This window comes from Carassius carassius, chromosome 26, assembly GCF_963082965.1.
Source record: "Carassius carassius chromosome 26, fCarCar2.1, whole genome shotgun sequence".
NCBI lineage: Eukaryota > Metazoa > Chordata > Actinopteri > Cypriniformes > Cyprinidae > Carassius > Carassius carassius.
The window spans coordinates 12,696,335-12,706,414 of NC_081780.1; the positions used below are offsets into that span (position 1 = coordinate 12,696,335).

At 36.6% G+C, this 10,080-nt stretch overlaps 1 protein-coding gene across 1 annotated transcript in view; it reads right to left on the bottom strand.

Annotated features, from left to right (window-relative positions):
- The window catches only part of LOC132105846 (staphylococcal nuclease domain-containing protein 1-like), a 55,078-nt gene extending 45,004 nt beyond the window's left edge, over positions 1-10,074 (bottom strand). The window contains exon 1 of the mRNA XM_059511289.1: positions 9,986-10,074. The gene's annotated coding sequence lies outside the window, so the exon portion shown is untranslated. The remainder of the gene's footprint in view (positions 1-9,985) is intronic.
- Between the last annotated feature and the right edge of the window lie 6 nt (positions 10,075-10,080).

A 10,080-nucleotide genomic window follows, 5' to 3' on the forward strand; every position in this document is an offset into this window, starting at 1 on the left:
GATTCAGCCAAATGAAATCAAAAGTAATAGAAATATTCTTTCAGAAACCATTGCAGACATTAAGTGGGCTGGAATTTGTCAGGTTAGCATTTTTCTTCTGTGATGCTCATTTTAAAGTCGCTGCATTCCTCCTAAATCAATTTGTGTGAGACATTTAGGTTCTACCAGAGCCTGATTGTTTTGGAGGTCTCTTAAATGGTTAGCACAACCAAAAATGAAAATTATTAGTCATAGTCATTATTTACTCACCCTCATGTCGTTCCAAAGCTGCAAGACCTTCGCTCATCTTAAATAAATCTTAATTAAAAATGTAGCTGCAAGCAGCGATGGCGGGCTCAAGCCAACAGTGCAACGCCACCCCGGTGGCATCAGGTAAACTGTGCCCAGCGGGCACATACATTCACAATAGCCCTCTGGCAGTCAGGTTTTAAGGGATACGGCAGTTAAAGGGTTAATCCGAATCATCTAGACTTTGAAATCACATTCACAGAACCATATATACTTTAGTAACTTTAGTAACACTTTACAATAAGATTTCATTCATAAAAATTAACTATGTTAACATGAACAATAATTGTTTTAAGATAATTAACAATAATTAGATTAAGACTTGACCATTGGACAAAAAATGCTGACTGGGTAACGGGGGCAGAAAAAAAAAAGTGAGGAAATGACAAAAATAATTGCAAAAGAATTAAGAATGAATGTGAAGATTATTTTTTAGTCAATTCTGCAAGACAGACTTTTCAGGATAGGAGATGGAATAAAAATAAGCTCCTAAATCTAATGCCAGATTCTGGAAGATATATTCCTCAAAGCGTTGTACAAGAGAAGGTGGTGCTGGTCCTTCAAGAGTCACTCAAAACCCATCTGTTCATAAAGCCTTAATATATAGTATTTCACAATACTTCATGGTATTCTAATTAAGTCATTTTTTGGGGATCTTTTAAGTCTCTCAGAACCTGACACCTTGTAATTCTGGAGACTCCAGGAAAGTTGCAGCTCTGGAAAATGTTGGCACTGGAGACTAAATGCTCGCTGATAGTTTCACACCTGATTTTTCACTTTAATTCTTAATTCTTTTGCAGTTAATGTGTTCCTATTCTTCTCCACTTGTTTTTTTCTGACCCAGTAAGCATTTTGCTGTCCAGTGGTCATATCTTAACTTTGCAATTACTGTACTTATTTTGAATAATTTTCATGGGGATCTAATAATTTTGGATTTTCAGTCCGAGTTAAACCTTTGTTTTTGGCTCATTTTTTCAGTAAGTTTAAAACACGTACAAACAGAGTCCATGCAGACGGATGTAGATGCATAAAAAATGTCTTTTTTTATTACTTGAGCTCCATTAAACATGATCTCAAACTTCTTGTGGCCTCTCCTTGTTCACATACACACAAAGCCATACCTTATGGACTGCATACAACTAGAATTCACCTTGAGAGCAAGTCTGCAGTGCACTCAAAAACTGTGTGCTTCCCAAATACCAACACACACACTCACACTTGTTGCTCAGGTGCTCTAATTAAACATAGCCACAGCACCACCCAGTGGACAAAACCTTTACCATCACCAAAATGGCTCCTACTATACATACATATGTACATACACACACACACACACACACACACACACACACACACACACATTAAAGTGTAAGGTTTCCTTTTATTGCATATTGAAATAAATATTTCTGAGTTCTGCATCAATCTGTGTTGTGTTTGTTTCTTTTTCTTTGGAAGATAACTGACCTTTTACTCTCCTTTGTAATATATGTGCTTATAAACCAAGAAAAAGTTATTTATTGCTGTATTTATAAGCTGCTTACTAATGACTATTAATTTTGGGACAAGACTTTATAAAGCATGAACTGACTATTTACTAATGAGTGCAGTTATTATAAAGTGCTACCAATGCATTTACTAATGTTAACAAATTACACAATATTTTACAGTGTTATCAAATCCTTTATTTATAAGTATTTTTATAAATGATTTTATTGACCTATAAGAAGAAAAGGATAAGGCCTAAGAGATTTCTATGCGAGTGGCTAAATTTATTTTTGTTTTTACAATTATAATGCATAAACTATGAAATTATACAAAATATATAAAAAAGTACAACAGTTATTGTTTTTCAATGTTTTTTATTTTTATTTTTATTTTTTTGGATTTACATAAAAAAAATAGCCTACTTTGAATAAAACCCGTTAATATTTAGCATAGACCACTGTGACTGTCTATAATCTAACAAACAAGTTTATTATGAAAATAAAAGTGTGTACACCAGTTAAATTGGACGATAAAGAAATTAAAAAAAAAATAGTATAATAGAGCATGTTTTAGGTTTTTAGGTGTTTAGATGCAGAAATGGACAAATCAAATGTAAAATAAAATGTCGTCGATTTAATTAAATATAGATTAATTTTTGTTAGAGCAAAATAATAATAATTTTATAATTAATATATTTTTATAGATTAAAATTGAAGACAAAAGCAGTTGGTAAATGCGGTCACTTTAATGTTCAAATCCAGTCTCATGATCCACTTCAGATTTATTTCTCAACAGTTTATGTTCACGTGGCTGTTTCCGTTTATATTCGCCAAGCTATTATGTATTTTGAAATAATTTTGTCCGTGATGTGTTCGTTCTTACGACGAAAAGCCTCAGCATCCTGCAGCTCGAGAAATCAATGTTTGTCTGCCCTCAGACAGTCTCGCACTGTCTTTAATGTGCACACTTAAACCGCTAACAAACACCTGAATGTAGCTCTTGTTGTGTTATAATGGGTGGACTGCGTGCATTCGTGGTAATATTTTATTTTAAAAAGCTCTTAAACAAGAATAAATTAGTTTTTTTGTGAGCTCGTGACACTGAACGCGCTTAACGTACTGACTGTCATTAATGCGCATATCCAGGCTCAATCACTTCCGGATGTTCGTAAGGTATGGTGGATATGAGATATTACTTTTGTTTTCTTAAAAAATTTAGTTTAAATTGCTATTAATTGTAAGAATGCTTTGGTCAAAATCATAGAGAGTGTCATTGCAAATGTGTGCGATTTCAAACATTTATGACATGTTTTATGATATAGTATTCGAATGCTGGTCTTTCAAAGTCTTCTTTCGCCTAAAATGAAGCATTAAAGATGTCTTAAAATTGAGCAGAAAGACTTAAAGTAATGCCATTGATGGTTGCATGCATTGCAAAAAAAAATATCATATTTGTAATCTTTTTCATTAACATTATCAAAGATTAATAGATACTGTAACACATGTATTGTTCATTGTTAGTTCATGTTAATTAATACATTAACTAGTGTTTACCAATGACACTTTACAATAATTAAATTGACCTTCATATGTCTTAATATGACTTTTTGGGGACATTGTCAGTGAGAAGAAATTCAGAGAAGAGATCCACTTCATGTGGCTAGAGTACTGTAATTATCTGTTTTTCTTTCTCTGACAGACTGTATAGCCCTCAACTGTAAAATTTTCAAATTGAAAAAAAAAAAAAAAACTCAAGCCAAGCCAACCTAAAATTTGACTTGACAACTTTGACTTTTACCGACAAAGCAAATAACACTTTTTCTAACACCATGCTATAATATATTTAAAAATACATTTAAAATATTTTCCTTGTATGGCTCTTCTGCCTTTTCAAAATGATTTAATATTGCTTTAGTATTGTTTGTTCTTTTATGTAAATTAGGTGTCGTGAACTTGAGTGCATTGTCTGAACAATACAACCTGAGTTCCGGGCGTCATGTTCTCTGACCCAGTGTGTACGGTGCAGTGAGATATTTAAAGACTGTCCACCTAGCTGTGTGAGGAATCGCAGGAGGAGAGTCCTGTGTGGGTTTTATCCATTCAAAGAATTTGAGGGCTACTGCTTGACTTAGTTTTATCAGTGATGGAGGTGAATTTCAGATTTTTTTTTTCTTGTGTCATGTCTATAGTCTTAATCTATATTTGTATATACAATTATATTTTCTGTTTTGTTCTTTGAAATAAATAAAGATCACTGTCATCTTTTTGGGTTTTTTGGAGGCACCTTGCATAAAATGGGATGCAGACACTGAAAATATACTGTATGTAGTCAACTGAACTTAAAACTACTTTATTGGCTTAAATGTTTCACATGCAGAATTGCCAAAGCAAAAGAAAAATGTCAAAGTTTATAGTTAAAAAATATATAAACAAGAACCATAGCATAAGAAAGGCACTAAGTGCAAATGGCTATATATTCCATTTTATACCATGTTAAAATAGCAGGATTTTCTGCTATTTATTTTACTTATTGCAAATAGTAGCAATTATTTGCACCTCAGCATTGTAGTACATTATAAAACAGTATGCAATAATTACCGAGTGTAAATTATAATTTTAATTCAAATTATTAAATGGATGCCACCATATTAGGACAATAAAGCCCTCCTTCACAACTTTTGGATTATTTCCTTCGTTTTTATTTAAAATAAATGCTTTTCTGATGTGATTTGAAATTTGAAAAGGTAGGAAAAAAACTGTCAAAAGGCAGATTCGGACCCGGATCGATTGCATCAAATTGTGAACAACACACGTTTTACCATCTGCACTATTAAGAGCCGATGACTGTACTTTATCTGTTGTAATTTTGACTAGCTCAATAAGAAATATAAGGTGCCATTAAAGTGTAATATTACAATATACACAGTGAAGTAAAGTGCAACAGAATGTTAATATATTGTAAGATACTACACAGATATTACAGAATAAACTTTAATTCCGTATAATTTTACCTCAGATGAAACATGATTAAACATGGTTATTTTTCCCGTCTTTTTTTACACCTTAATGTTCTTTAATACTTTAACATTTTATTAGAGTTTTCTATTAAGTTTGCGCATCGTTTTAATGCATGCACGAAGCGAAAACAACTAACGTCATCACGCAATGCAAATTACAAGCGCATGCGCGGTAAACACATATGTGACGTGACGTGACGTACGTAACCGCGCTACAGTCTGCAGCGAGGGGTGTCTCGATGTCCGACAGTTTTCTTAATTTTCTGTTATCCATACAGTGTTGTAAAGTCGTGAAACTATGCATATTTCCTCAGAATGACTTTTTTTCTGTATGAAAAAGTGTTTGGAAGCTGCACTTTGAAAATACAAGACAATTAATGATTCCCTTTTTACTGTCTTTTCAAAAAATCACCACGACAAAACCGTTCAATCTATCCAAAATCCATTCGCAATTTAAGTTCCTCAATGTTGTTGCATCATGTAGGCAAAGTTTGGTGTGTATAGTGTACTTGTCTCTGATCAGTATGCATTAATTCACAGCTGAATAAAAAAAAATCCACATTCAAATCAAAATAGCTGACTTCCTGTTGGTTGTAGCTGATGACTGTGAATTAGAAAGTTGTCCGTCTTGATAAGAACAATATATGTACCGAGTTTGGTGTCTGTAGCTAAAACTAACCCCCCCCCCCCCACTTTTGTCAAAAGGTGGCGCTATAGAGTGCCTCCTCCACGCCTATTTATGAGCTTATGCCAGTTTCTAGCTATCAGTAATACTGATGTGTGTTCTGAGTTTCGTGAAATTCTAAGTATGTTATATGCCTCAAAATCACCTGAAAAGTATTCCAGTTTGACATGTTGCCACGGCAACAATATTTTTAGATATCGATATCCCCCAAGCAGATTTATATCGGCTGTGTTTTAACATTATTCTGATGAAGTTTGAAGCAAATCGAGTAAAAATAAGATGCTGAATGCAAAGCATTTTGAAAATGACACTTCCAACTGCCAGTTGGTGGCGCTATAACTTTGACTCCTAATAGTCACATATATGCGATCAACATCATACAACGGATAATCTGATGAAGTTTGATCAAACTCAGGAAATGTATGTGGATGTTATTAGACACTTCCTGTTTCTCATTTCTCGCCATAATTTCAACGCCTCAACACGAGCAAACCGTTCGAGATACAATAAAATAATAATACGATAATACAAATAATCCTAAGGAGAACAATAGGGCTCTCACCCTCCAGGCTTGAGCCCTAATTAAGTTTTTTTTTAAATTACATTTGACAGGTTTCTCTCTTATAGAAAGCAATGCAACTAAAGTGTTTTCTTTCCAAAAGGATTTCAGCAAAAATATCTTAATTGTATTCTGATGATGAACAAAGGTCTTACAGGTTTGGAACGACATGAGGGCGAGTCATTAATGACAATTTAAATTTTTGGGTGAACTAACCTTTTAATAGTATAAAAAGGATTTACACATTCTCATCCTTTCACCAAGTTTAATTAACCTCACACGTGGCTTGGGCTGTATTCCCCCACCATATAAAATCATTGAGCTTAAATGTCACAAGCAGACGGCTTCCCTTTTCAACCCCTGCGGAACCCTGTCACGAGTGTTGTAAAGCACACAAGAGCCTGGGGAGGCTATTAGAGCTGAAATCAACCCCCTGGTGGCAGAATTATGCCCCAATAATACCAGAAAAGTCAGGAACAAGACAACAAACGAGTGACCGTGGGAGCGGCAAGGGGGAAAGGCAGACAAGCTCAGTGATGTTCTGAACAATGATGAGGATTATGATCTAAGGGAGGATAGTAATCAGTGGTTGGTTTGTCCCAGTTTTCCAGAATCATGGGATGATCCACCAGAGCCTTGGTGAAGTAGACCAAACTTAGATAAATGACAGAAGGCCTTGTTTCTCAACAGAAAGTGGACTTCTCTTCAGATTTGCCGCCTCATAATTAGTGTTGCAATTAAAAGAAGGCTCTTTTAATAGCCTGTGTTGAGATGCGAGAATGTGGGTTGGCTTGGTGCACACTGGGTCATAAACTGCTTACTAATCAGCAGCCATTACTCTGTTTCCCAGCAACCAGAAGTGTTCTAACATCTCCATGCAGCAACTGTTTATATTTCAGAGCAGTGTTGGTGCTGACGGCACATGATATTGAGAGGAACTTCTAAAGGGATTCCCTCAATCTAAAGGTAAGTTGCATTAAAAAAAAGTGTGCAAAAAAGCAGGGATTCATGGAACAGTTTCTGCACATGGTTAAACACAAATGCAATGCAAGACTTTTTTTGTGTGGAGATTTACCAAGATGTCTCTGCTTATCAACAATGAATTAGTAGTGGGAAGAGATCAAGACCTATTCATGCACTGTGAGGGGTGTGCATATGCAACCGGAAAAAATGCACTGGGTAAATAAATTCATACAGCTCATTTGCGTACCAACATGGTTCACAGCTATTTATTCAGTTTCAGTCACAGTTTTAAACTAACCGTAATACTGTATGAGATTTCCATTTGAATTAAAAGAATAAATCTCAGCTATGTACTGCCGGTTTCAGAGGAAAACGCAAAACAGTGTCATCCACAGATGCACTTCACTCTGTCTCCTCTCCACCAATAAGCTGGTGTTGTGGGCATTCTGGCGAAATATGGCTAAAGTCGCATAATCCAGGTAGATGCTGCACATTGGTGGTGGTTGAGGAGATTCCCCCTCACAATGTGCAGCACTTTGAGTACCCATAAAAGTTCTATAATTACTAATTTGGCAGCACCCCGCAGCACATACACTTACAGCAACCCACCAAATCAAAAGCTTGCTGATTTTAGGCTTGAAAATGTTGAAAACTTTGAAAAACGAAATATTAGTAGTGTTTTACATGCACTATAAGTGTGAGGACCAAACAAAATCTCCAGGTGCTCTCATGAGAAACCGACCGAAAAAATATCATATATCATATATCAAATATAATATACCCAAAAATTAACCATTGCTGATAATATGAAAACTCTAAGTTCTTAAAATTTAACCTCAAGGAAAGCAAACAAAATCCTGCAATGCTCCTCTTCATTAAAATCACCTGGTCTCCTTTGGTTCTTTAACTCTGTTTTATAGCTACTGGACCACTATTATAAACTAATGGATCTTTTTATTTCTTTCATTATAAAAGAACACTGAAAAAAAAAAAACACTTTAATATAAACTTGACCTAGTGAATTTAATTACGGTTACTTTCTGAACTGGACACATGACAGCAAACATCAAGCACTTCCCCATCCACCAAAAAGAGAACAAACACAGAGTAAAATAAAACCTTCGCAATGCAAAAAAAAAAAAAAAACACCTGGCAGTGTCAAAAACAGAGGCCATCAAGAGAAAAGAAATGCGGATCTCAGCACTTCTTTCCATCTTCCACTTGTCCCGAAGGGTTAATTATTTCCATTATCCAGGGTGGCCTGGGAAATTCAAGCATGGATTGGGAACAAGTATCTACAATCTATAAGAACAATGCAGCTGTCCGATTCATGGGGGGTGACTTTTTTCTCTCCTCTAACACATTCACATTAGGGTGGCCATGTGCTGGTGGCACCCTCCAGACAGCCACAGGGCCAGAGAGCAGGAGACTGGTGGACAACAAACCAAACTTGTCATCTTTGATTCACTGCCGGTGAATCAGTGAGTCAATCCAACCCACTGGGAAAGCGACAGCACAGGAAATAAGGGTCAAACTGTGCTTTCCTCAAGGTGTCAGTGCAAAACATGCCATGCTTTGTTTACAGCGAGGTGACACTGAGGCAGAGGGGTGTGCAAGTGAGTGTGCATTTGCGAGTGTCTGTGCGCATATCTAAGGGAGCGTAAACAAGCAAGATTGTTTTTAAGCCAGGTATAAGTTCAATCAGAAGGGAAGATCTATGGATGCACATTTCAGATTGGTTGCTATTTTCACAGGAGCTGGAAGCTGATAACACTGCCTTTGAAAGAAAGATGTGGCTATACGTTTTGGAACTTTGTGCGATATTTTGTAGAGAGAGATTGAGATGAGCGAGAGAGAGATGAAAAAAAAATGATGGATTTGACAAGGAAGACAGAAACACGCTCTTAGCCGCCTTGGGCAGTAGATCATATTGCTATCAGCACGGGGCCGTTCTCTCTCTCGCCAAATGAGGGATAGAGGACAGAAGAAACAGCTGGCAGGAGTGTTGTTTGTCCACCAGGGCCGTTGCTTTCAGTGGGCTGTTTCGGCCATAATGAAAATGAAGAGAGCGATTGAGATCAGGGACAAAAAGGGTTTCATCAATCACAGCTTAGTGGGGAGAAGAGAACAAACTGATAGTGCCAAAGACATAGCCCTGTGGCACCCCCTGAGCTACACACTCATTCCTGTGCTGTTTGTCCAGCTCCTACTGTTTTTGGAGGTCCGGTGTCCATTTGTTCTGCCTGAACTAATGCAACATGACAACAGATATGTGTATTCTCTTTGTCCACATATACACTGGATGACAGGCTCTGGCCTCAGCACTAGAAGTTCAAAGCATGCTGGGCAGAAAAGAGATATTTATTACCAGAGTGGGGCAGGAAGATATCTGGAATAATAAGTAATGAATCTCTTTGCTTAGATACATATGAATTTCTGATCGTGACTGAGAGAAGACTGAAGCTCTGTTCCAAAACCTAGTGGGCGGCCATGCTTTCTACTGTTTATACAAGATACCCTTAAAAGGCAGCATCCTAAATGAACTGTAAACTTGCAAGGGACTGATTTGAAAGATTCCACCAGGGCAGGAACCCAGTGTGCGACATAAACAGATTCAGCAATTGATTCCTATGGGATCTGATGTTGAAAGTGTGTAAAACAACCACCACAGGGCAACAAATATTGTGTAAAATAGTGCATTTTTAATTAGACTGAACATTATCAAAATTTTTCAGTATCTTATGAATAAAAATATCTGACTGGAGTGTTGCCAAAATGGCCGCTGTGTGAACTGGCTTAGCATAAAAGGGTTTTGTTGCTGCCTTAGATTTCTGACAAAGGGAGGTATCTTAAAATATAACACTGCTGTATACTGTTAGCCCAGGATTTGTGCTAGCAGAGTGCCAATGATGCTTTAAAATGCTGCCTAGGTGGTTTTGGAACAGAGCCCGAGTCTGTATGAGGCATGCTGGATTCCAACAAAACTCACCTTCTCTTTTCTCTGTCTGGCGGTTTCCTCCACAGACAATAGAGACTTGTAGTAGGAGCTTCTCTCTGCAGTAAAGTGGACCTTGGACAGGGCGT